General features: G+C 35.3%; 1 protein-coding gene across 2 annotated transcripts in view; it reads left to right on the forward strand.

Moving 5' to 3' along the window:
- The window catches only part of LOC306850604 (muscarinic acetylcholine receptor M3-like), a 92,859-nt gene that overhangs the window by 21,416 nt on the left and 58,621 nt on the right, over positions 1-12,822 (forward strand). Inside the window, exon 2 of one of the 2 annotated variants that reach the window (XM_079386315.1) lies at positions 5,747-5,858. The exons of the other annotated variant lie outside the window; for it this stretch is intronic. The gene's annotated coding sequence lies outside the window, so the exon portion shown is untranslated. The remainder of the gene's footprint in view (positions 1-5,746; positions 5,859-12,822) is intronic. 2 annotated transcript variants of the gene reach the window in all.

The following is a 12,822-nucleotide window of genomic DNA, read 5'->3' on the forward strand; positions in this document are numbered from 1 at the left end:
CATCAAAGACTAATCCTTTTTTGAAACTTGAGAGCTTCTATTATAATTTTTATCATTTTTTTTAATATTAGGTGAGCTATATCCCTTTAAACTTGACCTTCTAGTGTGAAAATATGTGACATAAAAAACAGAAGCTTCTTATCATCTATATTTTGAAGTCCAGATAAATGAATGTTTTGATGATGGTTGATTTAGCTCATATATTGAGGCACATACCTATACATCTACGCACACACAATAGGGTTCATGGTTCAGTGAGGCATATAGTCAGGACACACTCTTTAATTAGTGTCAGAAATAGTTTACCTCTGAGCGATTTGGCTTGGATTTAATATAGTCTAGCAGATATCATCCTGGCTGACATTAGTAGCCCCATTTCCTCTCTTATAAACACCATGTCTGTGTATATACATTCTCCCTATACATGTTTTAAGTACTAAAGAACATCCAAACACTTTTTCAGCTCATGAATCATTCCAAAACTGGGCTTTCAGTCCATCAGAGGAAAAACACCTTATCAAACACGTAAATAAAAAAGAACGCAGGGTAAAAAATATTTGATTATTTGTGTGTAGTTTATGCATTCTCTGCAATGTGGATTTATATCAGTGCATACTGTTTAAAAGCTTGGGGTCAGTAAGATTTTTTTTTTTTCAAGAGAGAAAGAAATTATTTTTATTCAGAAAGGGTACATTGATCAAAAGAGACCATAAAGACTTTTATAATGTTACAAAGATTTAAAAAAAAATAACTGTTCTTTTGAACCTTCTTTTGGTCAACAATAATAACATGTTTCTTAAGCACCAAATCAGCATATTAGAAGTATTTCTGAAGGATCATGTGAGACCGAAAAGACTCAAGTAATGGCAGCTGAAAATTCAGCTTTGCCACTATAGGAATAAATTGCTATTATTATTTTAAAATACATTGAATAGATATAATTGTTTTGAATTGTAATACAATTTCATATTACTGTTTTTAATGCATATTGATCATATAAATGCCTTTGTGAGCATAAAATATTTCTTTCAAAATGATTATAAAACCTTACCGACCCCAAACTTTTGAATGGTATTGTGTCTCAAAAAATCCGCCCCCTTGTATGAATTTCATTGCATTGGACTGAAATAGAATGTACAGTATGAAGTTAGTTTTTCGTTAAAATTCATACAGATGTCCGAATAACCACCAGTATAGTTCAACAATAAGCATTTTCCACAGAGATTTAAACATTTTTGGTCTTAAACAATAACTTTTTCACATTTTGATTCTTCATAAAAAACTAATTTTGTGAAATGTTATATTTACTGTAAAATGTATTGTGCTTGTTCTATATTACTTTAAATGACACTTTGTTATATAATACAATTGGTTTTTAGCCCCTTTGTGTTTTCATTTTTGAATCCAAGACGTGAGTAGCAACGTTTCTGAGCAAAATATAGCAGAATTGACTGACATATTGATCAAATAGCTGGTGGCTGAACATTGATTGATTGGACGTTTGATCTGGGGATTGATTTGTTTCATGCAGTTAATGTGAAACAGTAGGTGACTTAAAAAGCCAGCAACCTCAGGAATCATAAATCATTAGATTTCCCAGTGATTGGATGGTTTGGTTTTTCCTGAAATTTTCCCCTTCATTCCTTCCTCTGGTACCGCTCATAACCCCTGAAGTCTCACAGTATGGAGTCAACTATCTGTCCAATCCACTTAGAGTTTATTAAGGACACACACACACCCCAGTGTGAGTTAACCCTCATTACTGGAGCTTGATTTGTAGCGGTCAGGAGTTTACCGTTAAGGTCATTGGTTAGAAGATGTGTAGAGAAGTGAGAGGATTCATTTAAATTAGTTTTAGTTTTATAAACAAGGCAGGGTTAATAAAAGTCATGCTTTTCACAAATGGATTCTGCTCTATGTTTTCAATAAACAGTAACAGGTGATATAGCTCTGCAGATTTCCCAAGATCATTGATTGGGGAAATAATTCAGTTCTCTTACAGAAGCCAGTCTTAAAGGATTGTTTGGGGTTCAATAGGCTCTTTCAACAGCATCTGTCGTGCTGTCAATTACTTTAGAAAACAGTGTTTTCCAAGTAGGGCAATACATGGCACTGGGATAAATGCTAAAAAATTCGTTTTACAATTTTTACCATTATTGCACAATAACATAATGTGGCTATTACAGGCTATTTAATATTTAAAGAGGTCATCGGATGCCCATTTTCAAGTTGATATGATTCTTTAGGGCAGGGGTCTGCAAGTAAGTTTGGCATCGGGCCAAAAAAAAAAATTCCCCACTAAATGGCGGGCCAGAGCATAGTCAAAGGATAATTTAAGGAATTCATTGATGAAAAATGCATTTAGAATTGCCTGTAACATTACAGTGTCTTTTGGAACTGGTAGTGAGCTGTTACTCTGTGTTGAATTCCTACCACATGACAAGCTAATAACATGGTTGTCAGCATTAAAAGGTATAATTGGTGCTTTTTGCAGTGTAAATTTTGTTTGTGATGAAAATAACAGTGTTTTCGTCAGTTATTTTACCTATGGATCGATGCATTTCTTACAGATTTCTGCTAATTTGATTTCTGCTAATAGTAATGAAGTAGCACTGTAAGATTACATTTGTTTGAATGCATTATTGAGAGAGCGATTGCGTGTGAATAAGTGTTGTAGTAGGCCTACTTGTATAAATCATGCCTTCAGCTGAAAATATTCAGTATCTAGAAGGAACAAACTAATTCCTTGAGAACTATAACTTCCCGCTCATGTTCATTGCCGTCATCATAGCTTTCCCATTTTTTCTGATTTGAGCGACCCTTCTCTATCAAGCTAGCTAAATATGTTTAACATGTAAAAAACACAAATATGTTTAACAACCCCGTTTAAGTACATGTTCCTTTAAATGCTAATGAGCTCTGCTCACCCTGGCGGAATGAGCTCTCTTCCGTGGGTTGACCAGCCGTTCTCATACTATTTACTTTAGCCATGGAACTTGCTAACTAGCACATTATTAGGAAAGGCGATTGGCAAAGATTCATAAAAGAACCATATACTCACTTCTTCTGTATAGGTGAGGCTGGATCACGAATGATTTACGTGAACGTAAATGCATTTAGGTAGATTGGAGGGCGGATTCCCTTCAAAAACAAAGCTAATCCACTGCGTCTTCAGTGGCTCAGATGTCAAGAGTAAATAACGCCTGCTATGTTCATTATTACATTCAACAACAGAACACCTCAATCGCTTAGGAGCCATTCTTGTCTACATCTGCTCTGGCGTCAAAACAATGACAGCTGATGACAGCTCACTCAGGGCGGGTCTAAGTTAAAACGCTAGTGTCATTCAACAATCGTGGGAGGGGCCTGGTTCTGTGTGACGTCACACAGACAGGCATCTGAGAATGGCTTGATATGAGAAATGGGAAATTATTTAACGACATTAAAAAAACACTGGGTGGATTTTGATCATTATAGGGTGGTTGTTATTATAAACAACTTGTAAAAGCGCATCCGATGACCCATTTAAATTAATATCAATGACTTGCACTCTACATGAGAAATTAAAACTGGTAAAAAAAACAAACAAAATATTATAACAGTAATATTCTTAATTGTAATTCCAATAATTCTAAATTGCAATAATGTTTCCCTATTGAAAAAACAGCGGTTGAGTAAGTGTATTTATTCAGCAACTACAATAGCAAACAAAACAGTTGAGATCTCATGAAAGAGCACAGACTGGCTGAATGACACTGGAGATTGCTGAACTTCAGCTTGTTTGCTGGTGTTTTCAGATCATTGTCGGCATTTCCGTATTGAAGAGTGAACGCGTGCACATGGTTGCCAGATTGCAAAAATTAAGCAAAACACAGGGCAGAAAATGTATCCCTTTTTTTGGCATTTTGCCTTTATTAAGATAGCAAGGGGGTGGGATCGAGAAATATCCTCAAGGCTCCATTCGAACTCAGGACACCTGCAACGCAACAGTGTTATATGTTGACGTACTGCCCACTAGGCTATCGGCACAGACAGAAAATGTATCCTTTTAACAGAGAAGCTCTGATTGGGGGATTTGAACTCTTGATATCTGGCAACCTAAAACATGTAAGCTCACATTGAAAAGCCAGGTACAGCAGTCAACAATAATATTTTAGATGAAAATAAAGATTTTTGCATATTTAATTTTTTTTTAAATACATTTTACTCTCATCTTTTATCTTCAACGATATTGCATGTTGATATAGTCACAGTTTTGAATGTGCAGAGAATATTCAGAAAAAAAACTTTTCATTGCTTACTGGAAATGAAAACGTTTTTAGAACATATTTTTGTTGAACAGTTTGAATCGAGCAAAATCTACTGACAGGAATTACATCAATAACGCATAACGATAAAACACACATTTATGTATGAAATAATTAAACTAAGACTTTACAGCTGCACATTTGTACTCTGGTGGTTTCAGGGTGATTGTTTAAGTTGCTTCGATAAAAGCATCTTCTCAGTGACTGCTTATTAATTTATTAAGCTGGCGAATGTTCTTTTAGGGCATTTAAAAACACTCCAGCATTGCCTGATTTAAATGATTTTGCATCAGTAACGTAATGTCGTAATTGGCTGCGGTTAGCAGGTATTGCTGTAGTATTACCTCATTAAACTCATGCCTGAATCAAACGGCATACTTGCAAAACCCTTATGCATGACTCACCAAGAAACGTTTGATTTATCAGGTGAGATTCTTGATGACATCTAGGGCTTTAAGTGTTTTATATTATGGAGTGTTCCTATTCTTTCTCACATACAAATTGCTATTAAACCAAATGTATGTAAATGCATTGCAGCATTTAGCCTGGAATGATTTCTGAGTGCTGGCCTTGTGCTGAGAGCAGCTTGGGGGACCAGGACTGTGAGTAAGCAAACAGAGCCCGTTCCATATATTTATGTGCCGTTTATTTAGGGCTGTCAACAGTCTGACATCCGCATTCAAGGGAAGGAGAATAAATTCAACGGGAGATGTGCCTGAAAAGATTCAATGTTTGTGGAAGTAACTGTGTCAGAGGCACACTTTGATCGTATTTGTTTGTGTGGAGGTGTGACTGTGTTGAGTTTGTGTACAATTATAAAAATGCTATTATTTTTGGACTTTTTAACGTGATGATTTCTGTCAGAGCAAATGACACTTGACATTTCTTGCAGCGCTGAACAGTATATGTTGAGTTTTTTTATGATTTCTTGCAAGTATTAATCAGTGCATACACTTGAGAATGTCTTTGAAATCATTATTCATAAACCCACAAAACAAGTCTGTAAGGACAAAAGGTTTTTTTCTTCTTTTATTTTTGATAAAGACAAATAATACCAATAAAGGTCAGATAAAGACATAATACAGCTTAATTTAGTGTAAATTCTAAAAACAATAAAATAAGTTTCATTTATGCACAGAAAAAAACTATAATAAATAAGTGATAGCTACAGTTAAACTCAATTATTAATAATTATTTATATTTAATACAAAGCAAAAGCAAGACTGTGCCATAGTTGTTGTACTGAATAATACGAACATATCGTAATGGAAAATATGAAAATGTATTTACCCAATTCAACAGGCTGCTGGAAGTAGGCACACATCGTTGTCTCTGTGTTTCCTCTCGTCTCTCATAAGGAGAAATCTCTGTCTGATTTATCCTGTCTGAAACAGACAGTGACACTTATATCATCTGTCTTATTGCTATGGTCCCTGCAGGAGCAGAAACATAAACACAGCGAGGCAGGAGACGGCTGCATACACCTCTGCCTGCGGTGAACAGCACTGTCAGCTTCAGGAAACGCTCTCGAGAAAACCTGTCTACACTCTGGTGAGCTCGGCTCTCAAGAGTAAATCTCAAGGGGCTTTTAGCCTAATATTCATGGATGACTGAAAATAGGACTTTTTTCAATAATAAACTTCAGGAAGTGTAGGGAACATTCGTATAAGGTCATCATCAGCTAGTTGTAGGTGACATGTTTATAGACTGAAGTAACCACAGGTCGTGCGAAGCTGTTTATATGTGCTTAAATTCATTCTTGTGAGAGTGTAGACAGCTTGTACTCTAACTGCAGGAGCTTCAGCCCTCATCTGGCACCCTTTACCTATTTTCCATTCCAAGACTGAAGACTCATGACCTACTAGTATCTTCTCACTGCCCTATTAGTCAAAACGCCACTCACATATAAACGGCCTGTCCTTTAGCATTACCACAAACTCACTCACAGTGGATGGGAGGTCTTGATTATTATCCAGATAGCGGGACACAGCAGTGTTGTTATGGTTAACTAAAACAATTTTTTTTATTGAAATGTGAAAAAAATGCTATATAAAATATTAGATGATATAATAAATATTACATTACAAAAAACTTGATGTAAATAAAAATGAGAAGTGTTTCCTCCAGGTAATCAACTGAAATTTAAGTTGAAGTGTGAACATATCATAAACTAAATTTGAGATAAAAATAAAATATATAGCTATAGAAATAGGGAAAAAAAACTAAATGACAAAAACGTACAATTACTAAAATATAAACTAAATTGAAGCTGAAAACTTGACATTATATATTTTTTAAAAATCAAAATATTAATAAAACTAATATAAAACTAATTAAAATATTTTAAAAATACTATCATAGTATATTAATAATACTACCACAACACTGCAGGACACAAGTGGACATTTGATTTACCAGTTCTTACCACATAAGCAGATAGGTGAACCAATATAAACAAGTATAGATTAAAGTCAGTATAATTATTTATAATAATAATAATAAACTTTATTTTCTATAGCGCCTTTAAATGAAGATCTCAAAGCACTTTACAACAACAGATAAAACCATACACAATAAAAAGATCAAAAACAAAAACACTACAAATAAAACAATATAAAAATAATACATTACTCTTTTGAGTAATACAAATGTTTAATTAAAAGCTATCCTAAAAAAATGAGTTTTAAGGCGAGATTTAAAAGTGCTAAGAGTTTTAGCTTGCCTTATCTCAATAGGTAAAGAATTCCACAGTTTTGGAGCTAATGAAGAAAAAGCCCTATCGCCCATCAATCTTATACGGGTTAAAGGAATCGTTAGAAGACCAGTTTCAGATGAGCGAAGGTCACGTTTTGGAGTATAAGGAATTAAAAGCTCAGACAAATATTGTGGTGCCAACCCATGTAAAGCCTTGTAAGTAAGCATCAAAATTTTAAAATCAACCCTAAAACTAACAGGAAGCCAATGCAAAGACTCCAAGACCGGTGTAATATGATCTCTCATCCTAGTTCTAGTAAGGATTCTAGCAGCCGAGTTTTGCACTACCTGCAATTTGTTTAGGGTAGCTTTTGATACCCCAGCCAACAAGGCATTACAATAATCAATCCGGGTAAACACAAAAGTGTTAATCAACCTCTCAGCAACAGGAAAGGACAACATTGGACGTAGTCTCGCAATATTTCTAAGATGAAAAAAAGATGTTTTAACAGTGCTTTGAACATGTGGTTCAAAAGTTAGATTGGAATCGAAAATAACCCCCAAATTCTTTAGTTTTGTTTTAAACTCCATAGTTGAACCATCAATGGACAAAGTAACCGACCCAGCTTTACGTAATTGGTGGGGTGAACCAATAAGCATAACCTCAGTTTTTTCACTGTTAAGACAAAGAAAATTTTGTGACATCCATTCTTTTATCTTAGAAATACATGTGGAAAGAAAATCAACAGACACAGTGTCATTAGGTTTAGTATGTATGTAAATCTGAGTATCATCTGCATAAAGGTGAAATTTTAGACCAAGAGATCTTGAATAGTAATTTTTCACTATTTATATTAGTATTTACACAGACAATCACAAATGAGTACTAGCATCATATTGGTAATTATATAAGCAACTCAAAAGCAGACATGTATATATGAATTGTTTTTAGTGGTACTTCAGTCAACTTAAATAATCTTGCTTAACCCTATGGATAAAGCATTAAAGCTCAAAAAACATACGTAGTCACTACTGACAATGTCTGAACCAAGTTATTTTTTAGGTTTTCGAAAGCTGGGATCCAGCTGCGAGTGTCTTCTTCACAAATTATTTTCACCAAAATCACCTAATTTGAGCTCTCACCTAATTTAATTGAAGGTTTGTTGATTTAAATGTGGATATGAATGTAATTTAAAAAGAAAGTTTTACATTCTTAAATTTGAAACTTTTTTTTTAATGAAACCATAATTTTATAAATATTTCAATACACTGATTTCTTAAAAGTTTTGTTTTAAAAGTGTATGTCATTTCAAAAATAAATACATTGTATCATGGCATGTATGCAGCAAATGATGTAAGATGATGTTTTCCTTTAGCTGCTGAATTTTGAATGAGGAATCTGATCCTAGATTAGCACTTTCCTGCCTTACCCTGGAGCAGCAATCAGAATTCCCAATCAGCTTCTATATTCATGTATACACGGATCATGCCCGCCAGAAGAAGGCTAAGCTTTCCCCCAGCCTAACATGTGCTGTGCTTATGCCAGCTGACCAATGTAGCAAATTAGCTCAAAGTGAGATGTACATAATTAATCATAACGGATTGTTATCAATTATATATTCATCTTCAGGAATTATAGCATTAATAGTACAATAAGATGATTTGTTTCTCCGCAGTACGGACAGTTTTAATCGTCTGTTGACTCTAAGGAAAATAATTTCTGTGGCCACGAAAAATAATTTCCTCCCTAATACATTGCTCATAGAGCATTTAACAAAACCAGAACGTTGAAGTGACCTTGTTCTGTTAGTAGCAGACACAGACAACCAAGCGTGAATACATATGGATGTTTATTAAACTACACTACAGGGGAACATGCAACATCGAACTAGACACAAACATACACACATTAAACATAGATGCCAACGCAAGGAAGGCATAGAGAGAGCGCTCGCGCGCAAGAGAGTAGAGTGTAATGACAGGTAAACATCAGCTAAACACAACCTGTTAGAACCATCGGAGAATCACATCACCTTAATTAAAAGAGGTCGAAGCCTTGAAGCGCATCTAAATAGTTAACAAGCGGTTACTTGCATATTGGTTTTGTTGATGCTGAGTAAAGTGTCCTGGTGCAGGTATAATGCGTAGATTCTTGATGAATTCCTTTAGGAGTGAAAACTTCGTCATTCCAGCCATGGGTTGATTGGTCCGAAGTGAATCGACAAAGTTACTGGACTTAAAACTGCCAGAAGCTCGGACTACCCTGAAAGGGGAGCCGCGCGATTTCCAAGGTGATATGTGTGTCTCCAGGGCACACATATCACCCTGCCTTTTGGGTGTGGGAGATGTTTTATCTGGTTTCCCTGTAACACTCATTTTGGTCAGTTTGACCAATAACAAGGCACATAGTTTCAGCGGGAAAGTGTTTCTTTGTCCCACTTGACACCTCATTTGCATGTTTTATGAGGCGAATTTGTGTATATTTTCCCACAGTACAGTAAAAATAGTACAAGTCAAATCAACAAGTAATAATAAAAAGGAATAAACAAGTAATAAAAATCTTGCACACAGTCTAAGAACATTCATTATGTATTTTTGAGCTTTCTTTAGTTTCAAACCAGTGAATTAGCAGGGCAGACTCGTAGGTTCGGATAACAATTTGCAATTTGTAAGTGTTCTTTGTAGTCAGCAAGTTTTGTCATTTAGATGAATTAACTGATTGTGATTTCCAGGTTGCTGTAATATTCCTGAGATCCCAGCAGTTTCAGTGTCCTAACCAGCCGTGATAAGATGAGCAGTTTTCCCATACTAAAACTGAAAATACTGTGGGGTGCAGCAAAATCATAACCAATCAGAACAGCGTGTGGATGAGTCCTTTTATGGTTTTCCTTGTGGAACTTGAGGCTTTTGTCACACGATATCCAGTGTTTTCACAGCAATATTCACCTTGTCCAGTTTGTTATGTTCAACGTAAATGAGTTGTGGGATTTTATTCCACTGACTTGTGGTGTAGATAGTAAAAATAAACAAGCTTTCAGTACTTTTGTTGCATTGCACCTGTTTAGAACATGCTGTAACAGGAACGTTTCTGGATCAGAATGTACTATAAGATTCCACAAAGGATTTTTTATTTTTTTTTGCAGTGATGCCATAGAAGAATCTATTTGAGTTCTTAAAAAAGAATCATGTTTTTCTTAGTAGAAAGATCATTGCAGTGGAAAGGTTCCATGGATGTTAAACGTTCTTTATGGTTCTTCATCCATTAATTTCAATAAAAAAACTTTATTTTTAAGAATGTTTCTTCTAAATTAATCTTTGAGCTCTGAGCCGCATTGTTAAATGCACTACATATACAACCTTTTCTTCCTTGCATTCAAACATGGGAAAGGTACATTCAAACCCAACAAGTTTAAGTGAGAACCTACATCAGCTATTTTAAATCTAGAAATGGTCAGAAATAACATCTGCATTAGATTAAAGATGAATGGATGTTTTAGACAAAGCCTTGTACTCATTAAAGTGCTTATGATAGGATATTTGCCAAGCTCTGATAAGATTAAGTGTTTTGATAGAACATACCAGGTCTTTCTGAAAATTTTGTGCGTGGGCTACATGTGCTTTGCTTCATTTGAATGATATGAGAACAGGTGGAGTTTGTCTCATATATGGCTTTATGGATGTATGTTTGAACTCTGTCAATGACCTTAAGCATGACTTTTACTTCAAAAAAAAGTTTCTGTAAAACGAATTCCACAAATGTCATCTAATGCAGTGACATTTATACATTTTAGGTAGCCCAATGTGCATTTACACTACAAACAGATGCTTCTTACCTCAGAGGACCACAATACAAAACATACCATCTCATCTATTGACCAATAAAATTGATGCTTTGTCTTGTAGTGTAAATAACAAGGACACACAGGACACTCTAAATAATGAGGTGAATTTCAAATAAATCTGCTCTTCTACAAGTGACACACATACTCGCTTTGTTTCGTTCGTTGACTGGCTCAGTTTATGGTGTCATACTCAGTTTGTTGGGCTCCATATTGTAGCAGATTTTTGTTCATGTCTGACATGAACAGAAATTGTGTGTCTCAAGTAATTTGTCAGACACCCTGTTGCATCCCAGGTTCGTCTCATGAAAAAGTGCGAGTATAATCTGTAATTCTGTCGTGCCTTGATCAACTCATTTGTTTCTTCTTGCTCATAATTCACTAAAAGGCTCTACGTTCCGCTTCAGATGCTGAAGATTTTACACATGGCAAAAATATTGTGAAGTATTTGTTGACTTACAATTATGTCAGTCTATTTAAAATTTTAAACGAATTAATTACATTATATGCAGATTAAATAATGAGCAGTCAGCCGTCACCATCGCAAAATAAACACTGACAGGATGCCCAAACGGTGCTCAAATTAAATGCTGATTTAAGTGGACATTCTTTGAGATTTTTATACCTGTATATTATCTGTTGTTCAGCTAAGAAGAAATCCAATAATGTACAGTCGGTCTAGCAACAAGATGTAGGCTACGTGAAAACTGAAGTCCTTTCAAGAAACAAGAGAGACCCGTAGTGTGATAAAAGTAGCTTTGGTGTATTGAGAAACGGAATTAAACAAAAACACCTTAATTTACATAACCAAGTCGAAAACATTGTTCATAGAATTGGTGACTCATTCTTATTTACATGAATCACACGACGGGCCGATTCACTAGAACGTATCTGACTATCCAGTGCTACATTTGAGAGAGAGGACTAAAGTAAGGTGAACGATTCACAAGTGTGAAACAGACTTTCCAATGGCCTGCTGGAGAGAGAACTGTTTAGAATAAACTGATTCACTAGAATGACTCGTTATTCCTCTGCTACAATTGAAAGAGAGAACACCAGGATGAACCGATTCACTAGAATTAAGTGTACTTTCCAATGTACAATAGTCTATTTGAGAGAGAACCATTCAGATTTTAGAGGAATATTTGAAATTCACTAGAATAAAACAGACTTTCAAATGCTCAAATAAGAGAAGCAGAGAGGATCAAGTGTGTTATTATTCCCTATTAAAATTGTGATGCATTTTAGCGTGAGTGCTACACAGTCACTCTTTGGAAAAAGTGGCTTGTTTCTGGAATGTGTACTTTGAAAGTTCCTGTCACACTAAAGGTCACTGCACACTGAGTCCGAAATCTTTGCACGTTAAAAAATAAATACGACCTCACGTTGTGTCAATCAGGTGTGCACACTGCCTCTGAAACTTTTGTCCGTCAAAAAAAATTTGGAACAGGTTCGATTTTCTGCGTTTTCGCATCCGTAGCATGCATTTTGATAAAAAAGGATGAGGAGTACGAAAAAACGGAAAATGCATGTACAAATTTTGGACTTAGTGTGCAATGACCTTAATGGTCAATGTAGGTAAGTTAGTAACGATACTTCCCACCAGCACTGTTTTTGTCAGCAATGCAATTATTGCTGCACATACAGCATTTAACTGTTTGCCCATTGCGTTTCTTGTCAGCTGACTGTTGATTTTCAATAAAACATTAAAGGGGTATGTAATGATAGAATGTTTCCATATTATTCTTTTGTGTTCCACTCCGCTACTTTTTAATTTTTTTCTATGTAAATGGGGTAGACGGGCATCTTTGAACATTGCGTCACATCTTTTTTCCTTTCCTATTTAGTGTCTTGTGCATGAGCGTTACGTTTTTAATAGGTCCTGTCAAATAGTGTCAGTTTCAGAACACTGGGCCGCAACGATTTCATTCAATTCTCAGCGCTACGTCTCGCGTTTTTAAACACAAGAACAGCTCTGTCAT

The sequence above is a fragment of the Barbus barbus genome (genome assembly GCF_936440315.1).
Source record: "Barbus barbus genome assembly, chromosome: 30".
NCBI lineage: Eukaryota > Metazoa > Chordata > Actinopteri > Cypriniformes > Cyprinidae > Barbus > Barbus barbus.